The sequence below is a fragment of the Mobula birostris genome, chromosome 7, assembly GCF_030028105.1.
Source record: "Mobula birostris isolate sMobBir1 chromosome 7, sMobBir1.hap1, whole genome shotgun sequence".
NCBI classification, from domain to species: domain Eukaryota; kingdom Metazoa; phylum Chordata; class Chondrichthyes; order Myliobatiformes; family Myliobatidae; genus Mobula; species Mobula birostris.
The window spans coordinates 188,235,351-188,248,136 of NC_092376.1; positions in this window are offsets into that span (position 1 = coordinate 188,235,351).

Here is a 12,786-nt window from a genome sequence, read left to right on the forward strand (position 1 = left end):
ATGATCTGTTCAGTGTAGGACAACTTAAAACAGACAGATTTTACAAATCCTTTTTGGTTCAAATCCCAATGGAGCAGCACAGTCAGAAATTAAACCACACTCTGATTACTGATTCCTTTAAAGACAATCAGATCACAGCCACAGCATTCCCTCAGATTATAATGTCAAGACAAATAAGGTGCTGAACTTTATTGATTAATTCAAAAAATAATGTGTTAGACACATTATATATACATATGCAGCAGAGAAAGCTTCAAGATGGCTCTGGATAAAGAGGGCAGATCGGTGGGTTGCTGCTAGGACACAGGCCGGGGTCTGTTCAACCCCGGTTGGGTCGCCTGGGCGAGGGTTTATGATGTTGAAAGACCCGAAACACCTGATGACCCCAGGTAATGTCACTGATGATGTGCCCTAGCTTAGCATCATGCAGGGGCTTCTGTAAGAAGAAGAATATATATAGGTAAGGTGCCAAAGACTTTTATAGAGTACTGTATTTGTCAACGTGGAACAGAGAGCAAGTTTGTAAATCTGGCAGGAACAAAGGATTTTGGGAACGGTGAGGGGTGCGGGACAGGTGGCACAGAAGGAATGCCATGTGTGGGGGGCCACGTGGGTGCAAAGACACCCGGCCCTGAGACATCATTCGATTCCAAACAACTGGTTCATTGATCATTACAGAATGTCTCTCCGGTGCTTCCTGTTCCCTCCTTTTCCCAACCATGATTCCCCTCTCCCTGCCCCCTTTCCACTCTCAGTCCACAATAGAGACCCATATCAGAATCAGGTTTATCATCACTCGTTTGTCATGAAATTTCTTCCTTTTTTGTAGCAGCCTTACAGTGCAATACATAAAATTATTACAGTACTATGCCAAAGTCTGGTGTACCCTAGCGCTCTCTCTCATATATATATCACTGAAGATGTGTCCAACTAGCACCAGAAGGTGGACTCTACCACAACATAACTATATATATATATGTGTATATACACACACATGAGGGGTGATTGATAAGTTCTTCGCCTAAGGTAGAAGGAGATGAGTTATGCAACTCTCGTTACATGCACATGCAGTTCAACTCTTTGAGTGATTATGCAGAAAGTTTGAAGTTAATAACTCATCTCCTTCTACCTTAGGCCACGAACTTATCAATCACCCCTCGTGTGTATATATTCTGCGCATACATATATCTATATGCCTAAGACTTTTGCACAGTTCTGTAACTATGAATAGAACTTAAAATATAGAAAAGTACAGCATGAGAAAGGTCTTTCGCCCACAGTGTCTGGGTCAGCCATGATACCAATTAAAAGTAATCTCATGTTCCTCCAATCCCTTCCTGTTCAGGTGTTTCTTCAAAGTCAAAGTTCATTTGTTTTCCAAATATATATTATATATAACACTACTTTCAGCTTATGAATAAACTCTTCTCAGGCTTCCTGCCAGGTACAGGTATCGATTATAATCAACATTTCAATGACAAGCTCTGCCATCCTCATCAGGGATGATACTTGGGTGTGTCTAGTACAGTGGTACTTATACCCCCTGTTGTCCGTTCTTCCTGATTGGTCAGTCCTCATCCAATCAGGTTTCTGCTGTCCCACCTTGTTTACAATCAAATTCCAGTTCTTATTCAGATGGCTACAAGTTGAAGGAAATCAGTCGGGCCCTTAAAAGGGCTAATGGAAACACCAGGACACCTAACAGCGAGGATGAAACCATCACGACTGCTTATTTCGATTCGGACCGAGACCCTTCATCAACATCACATCACAAATCCGACCGACTTTGTAAAAACGGTAACCAACATCCAGCTGACCCTGGAGGACATAATAATCAGTTTTGACATGGTGTCCCTGTTCATGAGAGTTCCCATCAAGGAGAGCTTGGTCCTCCTGTAGTCAAGGTTTAATAACCTTTCTGAACACAGCTACACATCACGTACTTCTTCTACAAGGAGCACTATTTTGGACAAATGGATGGAGTGGCCATAGGATTGCCGTTGTCTCCGGCTATGCTAATTTCTACATGGACTACATTGAGGAGGGGGCTCTGAGTTCATCGCCCTTACCCCCTAATTGCTTTTTCAGATACGTCGATGACACCTTCATAGTGTAGCCTCATGGACCAGTCACTCCAACAGTTCCATGACCATCTGAACAGTATACATGCAAACATTCAATTTATGATGAACGGAGAAGAACAGTTGCTTCCTATTCCTGGACATTCTAGTATGATGGAAACCAGACGGTAGTCTCGGACATGGAGTTGAAACCCCCTCACATGGACTTACAGTATACCTCAACAATAATAGCCATCATCATGCCTCCCAATGTAGAACAGTTCTTTCCACTTTGATTAACCATGTGAAAACTATTTTGAACTCAGAGAATCTCCACGAGGAAATAAGATGATTACATACGACCTTCCTTCAGAATGGCTACAAAGTGAAGGAAATCAATTATGCCCTTGAAAGGGCAGACGGAAAAACCAAGAAACCTGACAAAAAGGAGGAACCCATCGCCACCACCTGTCTTCCCTATATTTCCACTGTTTGTGGAAGGATCGCCAGGATCCGGAAGAAATAACAGATTATTTAAAGAAATGAGAAAGGATCTAAAAAGTGTGGATTGGGACAGATTGTTCTCTGGCAAAGATGTGATTGGTAGGTGGGAAGCCTTCAAAGGGGAAATTTTGAGAGTGCAGAGTTTGTATGTTCCTGTCAGGATTAAAGGCAAATTGAATAGGAAAAAGGAACCTTGGTTCTCAAGGGATATTGCAACTCTGATAAAGAAGAAGAGGGAGTTGTATGAAATGTATAGGAAACAGGGGGTAAATCAGGTGCTTGAGGAGTATAAGAAGTGCAAGAAAATACTTAAGAAAGAAATCAGGAGGGTTAAAAGAAGACATGAGGTTGCCTTGGCAGTCAAAGTGAAGGATAATCCAAAGAGCTTTTACAAGTATATTAAGAGAAAAAGGATTGTAAGGGATAAAATTGGTCCTCTTGAAGATCAGAGTGGTCGGCTTTGTGCGGAACCAAAGGAAATGGGGGAGATCTTAAATGGGTTTTTTGCATCTGTATTTACTAAGGAAGCTGGCATGAAATCTATGGAATTGAGGGAATCAAGTAGTGAGACCATGGAAACTGTACAGATTGAAAAGGAGGAGGTGCTTGTTGTCCTCAGGAAAATTAAAGTGGATAAATCCCCGGGACCTGACAGAGTGTTCCCTCGGACCTTGAAGGAGACTAGTGTTGAAATTGCGGGGGCCCTGGCAGAAATATTTAAAATGTCGCTGTCTACGGGTGAAGTGCCGGAGGATTGGAGAGTGGCTCATGTTGTTCCGTTGTTTAAAAAAAGATCGAAAAGTAATCCGGGAAATTATAGGCCGGTGAGTTTAACGTCAGTAGTAGGTAAGTTATGGGAGGGAGTACTAGGAGACCAATTGAATAATTACTTTGGTTCTGTCTTCACTAAGGAGGACATAAATAATCTTCCAGAAATAGTAGGAGACAGAGGGTCCAGTGAGATGGAGGAACTGAGCGAAATACATGTTAGTAGGGAAGTGGTGTTAGGTAAATTGAAGGGATTGAAGGCAGATAAATCCCCAGGGCCAGATGGTCTGCATCCCAGAGTGCTTAAGGAAGTAGCCCAAGAAATAGTGGATGCATTAGTGATAATTTTTCAAAACTTGTTAGATTCTGGACTAGTTCCTGAGGATTGGACGGTGGCTAATGTAACCCCACTTTTTAAAAAAGGAGGGAGAGAGAAACCGGGGAATTATAGACCGGTTAGCCTAACGTCGGTGGTGGGGAAACTGCTGGAGTCAGTTATCAAAGATGTGATAACAGCACATTTGGAAAGCGGTGAAATCATCGGACAAAGTCAGCATGGATTTGTGAAAGGAAAATCATGTCTGACGAATCTCATAGAATTTTTTGAGGATGTAACTAGTAGAGTGGATAGGGGAGAACCAGTGGATGTGGTATATTTGGATTTTCAAAAGGCTTTTGACAAGGTCCCACACAGGAGATTAGTGTGCAAACTGAAAGCACACGGTATTGGGGGTAAGGTATTGATGTGGATAGAGAATTGGTTAGCAGACAGGAAGCAAAGAGTGGGAATAAACGGGACCTTTTCAGAATGGCAGGCGGTGACTAGTGGGGTACCGCAAGGCTCAGTGCTGGGACCCCAGTTGTTTACAATATATATTAATGACTTGGATGAGGGAATTAAATGCAGCATCTCCAAGTTTGCGGATGACACGAAGCTGGGTGGCAGTGTTAGCTGTGAGGAGGATGCTAAGAGGACGCAGAGTGACTTGGATAGGTTAGGTGAGTGGGCAAATTCATGGCAGATGCAATTTAATGTGGATAAATGTGAAGTTATCTACTTTGGTGGCAAAAATAGGAAAACAGATTATTATCTGAATGGTGGCCGATTAGAAAAAGGGGAGGTGCAACGAGACCTGGGTGTCATTATACACCAGTCATTGAAAGTGGGCATGCAGGTACAGCAGGCGGTGAAAAAGGCGAATGGTATGCTGGCACTTATAGCAAGAGGATTCAAGTACAGGAGCAGGGAGGTACTACTGCAGTTGTACAAGGCCTTGGTGAGACCACACCTGGAGTATTGTGTGCAGTTTTGTTCCCCTAATCTGAGGAAAGACATCCTTGCCATAGAGGGAGTACAAAGAAGGTTCACCAGATTGATTCCTGGGATGGCAGGACTTTCATATGAAGACAGACTGAATGAACTGGGCTTGTACTCGTTGGAATTTAGAAGATTGAGGGGGGATCTGATTGAAACGTATAAGATCCTAAAGGGATTGGACAGGCTAGATGCAGGAAGATTGTTCCTGATGTTGGGGAAGTGCAGAACGAGGGGTCACAGTTTGAGGATAAAGGGGAAACCTTTTAGGACCGAGATTAGGAAAAACTTCTTCACACAGAGAGTGGTGAATCTGTGGAATTCTCTGCCACAGGAAACAGTTGAGGCCAGTTCATTGGCTATATTTAAGAGGGAGTTAGATATGGCCCTTGTGGCTACGGGGATCAGGGGGTATGGAGGGAAGGCTGGGGCAGGGTTCTGAGTTGGATGATCAGCCATGATCATAATAAATGGTGGTGCAGGCTCGAAGGGCCGAATGGCCTACTCCTGCACCTATTTTCTATGTTTCTATGTTTCTATGAGACAGAATCTACAAGCATTTGGATAGACAGGGGCTTATTCGGGAGAGTCAACATGGCTTTGTGCGTGGTAGGTCATGTTTGACCAATCTGTTGGAGTCTTTCGAGGAGGTTACCAGGAAAGTGGATGAAGGGAGGGCAGTGGATATTGTCTACATGGACTTCAGTAAGGCCTTTGACAAGGTCCCGCATGGGAGGTTAGTTAGGAAAATTCAGTCGTTAGGTATACATGGAGAGGTGGTAAATTGGATTAGACATTGGCTCGATGGAAGAAGCCAGAGAGTGGTGGTAGAGAATTGCTTCTCTGAGTGGAGGCCAGTAACTAGTGGTGTGCCACAGGGATCAGTGCTGGGTCCATTGTTATTTGTCATCTATATCAATGATCTGGATGATAATGTGGTAAATTGGATCAGCAAGTTTGCTGATGATATAAAGATTGGAGGTGTAGTAGACAGTGAGGAAGGTTTTCAGAGCCTGCAGAGGGACTTGGACCAGCTGGAAAAATGGGCTGAAAAATGGCAGATGGAGTTTACTACTGACAAGTGTGAAGTATTGCACGTTGGAAGGACAAACCAACGTAGAACATTCAGGGTTAATGGTAAGGCACTGAGGAGTGCAGTGGAACAGAGGGATCTGGGAATACAGATACAAAATTCCCTAAAAGTGTCGTCACAGGTAGATAGGGTCGTAAAGAGAGCTTTTGGTACATTGGTCTTTATTAATCGAAGTATTGAGTATAAGAGCTGGAATGTTATGATGAGGTTGTATAAGGCATTGGTGAGGCCGAATCTGGAGTATTGTGTTCAGTTTTGGTCACCAAATTACAGGAAGGATATAAATAAGGTTGAAAGAATGCAGAGAAGGTTTACAAGGATGTTGCCGGGACTTGAGAAACTCAGTTACAGTGAAAGGTTGAATAGGTTAGGACTTTATTCCCTGGAGCGTAGAAGAATGAGGGGAGATCAAGAGGTATATAAAATTATGATGGGTATAGATAGAGTGAATGCAAGCAGGCTTTTTCCACTGAGGCAAGGGGAGAAAAAAATCAGAGGACATGGGTTAAGGGTGAGGGGGGAAAAGTTTAAAGGGAACATTAGGGGGGGCTTCTTCACACGGGGAGTGGTGGGAGTATGGAATGAGCTGCCAGACGAGGTGGTAAATGTGGGTTCTTTTTGTAACATTTAAGAATAAATTGGACAGATACATGGATGGGAGGTGTATGGAGGGATATGGTCCGTGTGCAAGTCAGTGGGACTAGGCAGAAAATGGTTCAGCACAGCCAAGAAGGGCCAAAAGGCCTGTTTCTGTGCTGTAGTTTTTATGGTTTCTATGGTTTCTATTAATACCATCCACTAACCCGTAAGGAAGCTCAAATCATAGCTTATGTGGATCAAAGGTGATCTGGGACTTAGGATGGCTAACATTTACAGAATTCCCTATGAATGCGGAGCAGCATAAATCAGCATAGCGGAAACCCACATCAAAGGGCTAGATAGGGTGGATGTGGACAGGATGTTTCTTATGGTGGGGATATCCAGAACTAGAGGGAACAACCTCAAAAGTGAAGGGTGACCTTTTAGAACAGAGGTAAGGAGAAATTTTTTTAGCCATAGAGTAGTGAATTTGTGGAATGCTCTGCCACAGACTGTGGTGGAAACCAAATCCGTAGGTATATTTAAGGCAGAAGTTGATAGTTTCCTGATCAGTTAGAGCATCAAAGGATATGACGAGAAGGCCGGTGTATGGAGTTGAGTGGGATCTGGGATCAGCCATGATGGAATGGCAGAACAGACTCGATGGGCTGAATGGCCTAATTCTGCTCCTATGTCTTATAATCTTATGGTCTTAACAGGAGGAGTATCTTTTTGGGTTAGCCGTAGAAATTGGCAGTAGCAGAACATTGCATTTGCAATGGCCATAGGATTGACTTCGATAGCACAAGACTACTGTGCTGTGCCAATGGTCTTTGGGACCACAAGGTAAAGGAAGCCATTGAAATAAAACTAGAGTAAAAGAATTTTAACAAAGACCAAGATCTCGCTCTATGTAAGAACTGGAATTTGATTGTAAGCAAGGTGGAAGTGAAGAAACCTGACTGGATGAGGACCAATCAATCAGGAGAGACAGGCTACAAAGGTATAAATACCACCAGGCTAGACATGTCCAGGCATCATCCCTGATGAAGAGGAGTTTGTCAATGAAACATCAGTTATAATTGATACCTGTACCCAGCTGGAAGACTGAGAAAAGTTTATTTGTCAAATATGCCAGAAAAACTCTCGATCTTTTTTTACATTGAGATTTATTTTCTTTCAGGCACTTACAGAAAAATAAAGAAATTTATGAAAAAATATACATAAATGAAGACTGACAAACAGTTAAAGAAGACAAATGGAGCAAATAAAAAATAAATAGTACTGAGAATGCACGATTAAATCTCTTTCCACCACTTCCCTGACAGCACACTTTAAGTGCCTACCACTCTCTCCGAAGAAAACTTACCTTGTAAATCTCCGACAACACACACACAAAATGCTGGAGGGACTCAGCATCAGTGAAATAGAGTGAACAGTTGACATTTTAGGCTGAGATCCTTCATCGGGACCAGCCCAAAACTTCAACTGTTTACTCTTTTCCATAGCTGCTGTCTGGCTTGCTGATTTCCTTGAACATCTTGGGTGTGTTGCTTGGATTTCCAGCATCTGCAGATTTTCTCTTGTTCATAAATCTCCTGCAAACTTTCCCCCTCTCAGATTAAAACTATGTCCTCCAGTACTTGACAAATAGAGGAATATTTCAGAATAAAAGCAAAAAATCAAGTATTGAAAGTTAAACTGCATGGGTAGTTTAATTTAACCGTTTTGCTGTGGTTCCTGCATGCAAAAACCATGACATAGCTACACACCGACCTTTGCGTACTGAACCTACCAGCATACCTACCTTCATAAAAGCAGGCAGCCGCACAGATACATCCATGTATACGGTGGGCAGTGGGGAAAATCATACCTCTCCACTCCAAAGCCCTTGAAAGGAAAATCTTACAAAAAGCAGAGGATACGGCCCAGTCCATCACAGGTAAAGCCCTCTTAACCATTAAGCACATCTGCAGGAAACACTGTAGCAGCAGAACAACGTCAGGCATCAGGAACCCTCCACTACACAGGACATGCTTCCTTCTTACTGCTGCCATCAGGTAGAAGACACAGAAGCCAAGGCTCACACCACCAGGTCCAGTAACAATTCCTACCCCTCAACCATCAGGCTCTTGAATCAAAGGGAGTAACTTCACTTGCCCTATCATTGAAATGTCCCCACAACCATTGGACTCACTTCCAGTGATTATTCATCTCATGTTCTTGATTTTTATTGCTTATTTATTTAATATTATTTCTTTCTTTTTGTACTTGCGAAGTTTGTTGTCTTCTGCACTCTTGTTGAACACTCCATGTCGATGAGGTATTTCACTGATTCTGTTATGGTTATTATTCTACAGGTTTGAGTATTCCCAAAAAAAAATGAATCTCACAGTTGTATATTGTGACATTTATGTACTCTGATAATAAAATTTACTTTGAACTATGATAGTTCTGCTCAATTTTTAAATTTTCAAAGTAATTGTTTCGAAGGGCTGCACTTCCAGTTCGTCCCACGAGAGGGCGGGAATGTCTCAATATTCCAGAGACGTGGTTTGACACGTTGAATCTTTCCAGGATTCCCTGGTCTTAGTACCTTAACTATTCGGTTTGAAACTTGATCTCTTTCTGCCCAATCTTTCTGTAATGGTTCTTGCTTTTTTTTATCTTGCTTAGTTTGTATAAAGTACAGTACTGTGCAAAAGTCTCGGGCACATACATATATCTAAGACTTTTGCACAGTACTGTAGCAATTTTATGTTTTGCACTGTACTGCTGCGCAAAAAAAAACATGATATATGTTAGTGATGATGAATCTGATTCTGATATGAGTCTTTATTGTGAACTGAACATGGGAAGGGGCAGGGAGAGGGGAATTATTGTTGGGAAAAGGGGAAGGGAGAGGGAAGAGAGCAGGAAGAACCAGAGAGACATTCTACCATGATCAATAAACCAATAGTCTGGTATCAAATAACCTTGCCTGGTGTCTCCAGGCTGGGTGTTTCTGCACCTGTGCCACCCCATGCCCCTGGTACACCCTCTCTGCCACCTGTCCCACATCACTCGGGTGGAGCTCCACACTCACCACTCCCAACATCCTTTGCTCCCACCAGATTTACAAACTCACTCTCTGCTCCACGTTGACTAATACAGTACCATACAAAAGTCTTAGGTACCCTAGCTATATGTATGTGCCTAAGACTTTTGCACAGTTCTGTAGGTGGCATAAAGAGAGTCAGCGCCTTTTCCCAAAGTAGAAATACCTAATATGAGATGGTGTATGTTTAAGGTGATTGGACGAGAGTATAGAGGGAATATCAGAGGTAGGTATTTTACACAGAGAGAAGTGGGCGTATGAAACATGCTACCAGAGAGGTGGTAAAGGCAGATACGTTAAGGGAATTTAAGGGTCTCTAAGATAGGTATATAGATAAAGAAAATGCAGGGCTACGTGGCTGGGAAGGGTTGGAATAACGTTGGAGTAGTTTGAAAGGTTGGCACAACATCGTCGGCTGTACTGTGATGGACTGGTTTGAGTTCCACAGCATATCCGTAGAACCCTGCTAAATACAAGAGTTTCTGAAGGTGCTGGAAACGTTGAGCAACACAAAGAATTGATGGAACCGAACAGGTCGGGCAGCATCTATGTAGAGGAATAGACAGCCAACCTTTTGGACCGGGCTGGGTGGGGGTCTTTGATTATGCTAGCTGCTTTACTGAGACAGCAAGAGGTATAGGGGGAGGCTATAGAGGGGAGTCTGGTTCCTGTTACATGCTGAGCTGTGCCCACAGCTCTCCACAGTTTAACGTGGTCACATGCAGAGCCGTTGCTGTACCAAGTAGTTATGTATCCAGACAGAATCCTTTCTATGGTGTATTCATAAAAATTGGTAAGGGTCAGCAGAGACATACCAAATTTCTTTAGCCTCCTGAAGAAGTAGAGATGTTGGTGAGCTTTCTGGACATCAACGTGGTTGTACCAGAACAGGTGATTGGTGATGGAAACACACACCAGTCCTCACCGAGGAATCAGAAATGGAGAGAGTGTGCAATTTCAAGTTCCTGACTGTCGATATCTCTGAGGATCTATCCCGGTCCCAACATATTGATGCCGAGTTTGAGGAGATGTGGTATGTCACCAAAGAGACTCACAAATTTCTACAGATGTACCATGGAGAGCATTTTAACTGGCTGCATCACCGTCTGGCGTGGGGGGTGGGGGGGGGGGGTTGCTGCAGAAACTTGTAAACGTAGTTAACTCCATCATAGGCACTAGGCTCTGTAGTATCCAGGACAGCTTCAGAGAGCAGTGCCTCAAAAATGCAGCGTCCATCAGTAAGGACGCCCATCACCCAGGTCATGCCTTGTTCTCAATGATACCATCATAAAGGAGGTACAGAAGCCTAAATGCACATACTCAAAGATTCAGGAACTGCTTATTCTCCTCTTCCATCAGATTTCTGAATGGACGTTGAACCTATGAACACTAACTCACATTTTTTATATTTTTGCACTACTTAATTTAACTATTTTATATATATATATATATATATATATATACCTCTTACTGTAATCTACATTTTTTCTCTATCATTCTGTATTGCATTGTACTGCAATCTCAAAGAAAACAAATTTCACGACATCTGCCGGTGATATTAAACTTGAATTTGATTCTGATTCTACTCTAGTAACGTGAAGCTCTCACCCTTCTCAACATCAATCTGTTGATCTGTTGATGTAGACAGGAGAATGTACACCACCCCGCTTTCTGAAGAAAATGATCAGCTCTTTTGTTTTATTGACATTGGGAGAAGGGCCGATTCGCTATCTCCTTCCTGTACCCTGACCCGTTGTTATTTGAGAAGCAGCCCACTACTGTAGTATCATCTGCAAACATTTGTAGATTGAGTCTGAGCTGAATCGTGCTATTCAGTCATGATTTCACAGAGAGCGGAGTGGTTCCTTAAGGTTGTTATAGCCAGGGGTGGTAATGGGGACCAGCTTTCACTATCTTTTAAATGTTCCTAATGACGTGCACCCCAAATAGCCTCTGACAACCAAGTCCAGCTCCTGGCCTTCACGTGGGGCTTCACTACTAAGCCCAGGGGAACCACTTCTACTGACTGTAGAAGGGGCAAAGGTGGGCTGCTAGCACCTTAAAACCAGTCACTTTAGGCAGATGGAGCTCATCAGCTGTGGTTGGCAGCTCATCTAGGAAAAGGAGAACTCTGATCTCAAACCTCTGCTGCCTTGGGGCTATACCCACTCATAGGAAAGGCTTCAGGAGTAAACGTTGAGGGAAAAATCTGGAGCTGATGTCCCTTAGGCAGTCCTGCATTCAGTTCAATGCTGACTGGCAACTCCTGTGACACTGCTGGTACTTTGGGTTCATCAGATGCGTGGAGAGTGGGAGCTTGTTACATGGGCAACAGCTTGCTCACCATATCGTACTGCCCTGGCTTGCATATCTAGACAGCTAGGACACAATATCCATGGTCGACTCTGACCAACGGAGGCTCTCAACTCAGAGTGCTGCGGGGGGGGGGGGGTGCAGAGGCTGCAACGTTGTGTGGCACCATCATTTAGAGTATTCATGGCAGAGGTGTTTGTTGCCTTTCCTCACTGATTGTGGTCTGTTGGTTAGAAGGAGGAATTGGCTTCCAGGCTGCTGAGTTTGGTAATGAATTTGCTTGGAAAAGTAACACTGAAGACAGGGCTGTATTCAATAAACAATATTCTGACACAAGTGTCTTTACTGTCCAGATGCTCCAGAGATGAGTGTAGGGACAGGGAGATGACTGAACATGACTGCAAGAAACTACAGAGAACTGTGGATAGAGCTCAGCACCTTAAACGAACCAGCCTAGCGTCTATGGATTCTGTCTACACCTCTCACCGCCTCAGTAAAGCAGGCAGCATTATCAAAGAATTCACCCACCTTGGACATTCTCTGTTCTCCCCTCTCAAGTCAGGCGGAAATTCTGAAAGTCTGAAAGCATGTACAGCCGGGCTTAAAGACAACTTCTATTCCACTGTTATCAGACTCCTGAATGGACGACTTGCCCTTGAATGGAAAGTAATGGATACGGCCCAGTTCATCTTGGGAAAAGTCCTGCCCAACATTAAGCACATCCACATGAAATGCTGTCATAGGAAAGCAGCATCCATCATCAGGGACGACCACCACGCAGGACATGCTCTCTTCTCGCTACTGCCATCAGGAAGAAGATACAGGAGCCTCAGGACTCACACCACCAGATTCAGAAACAGTTATTGCCCCTCAACCATCAGGCTCTTGAAGCAAAAGGGATAACTTCACTCAACTTCACTTGCCCCATTATTGAACTGTTCCCATGATCAATAGACTCACTTTCAAGGGCTCTTCATCTCATATTCTTGATATTTATTACTTAGTTATTTTACTTATTATTCCTTTCTTTTTGTATTTGCACACAGGTTGAATACCC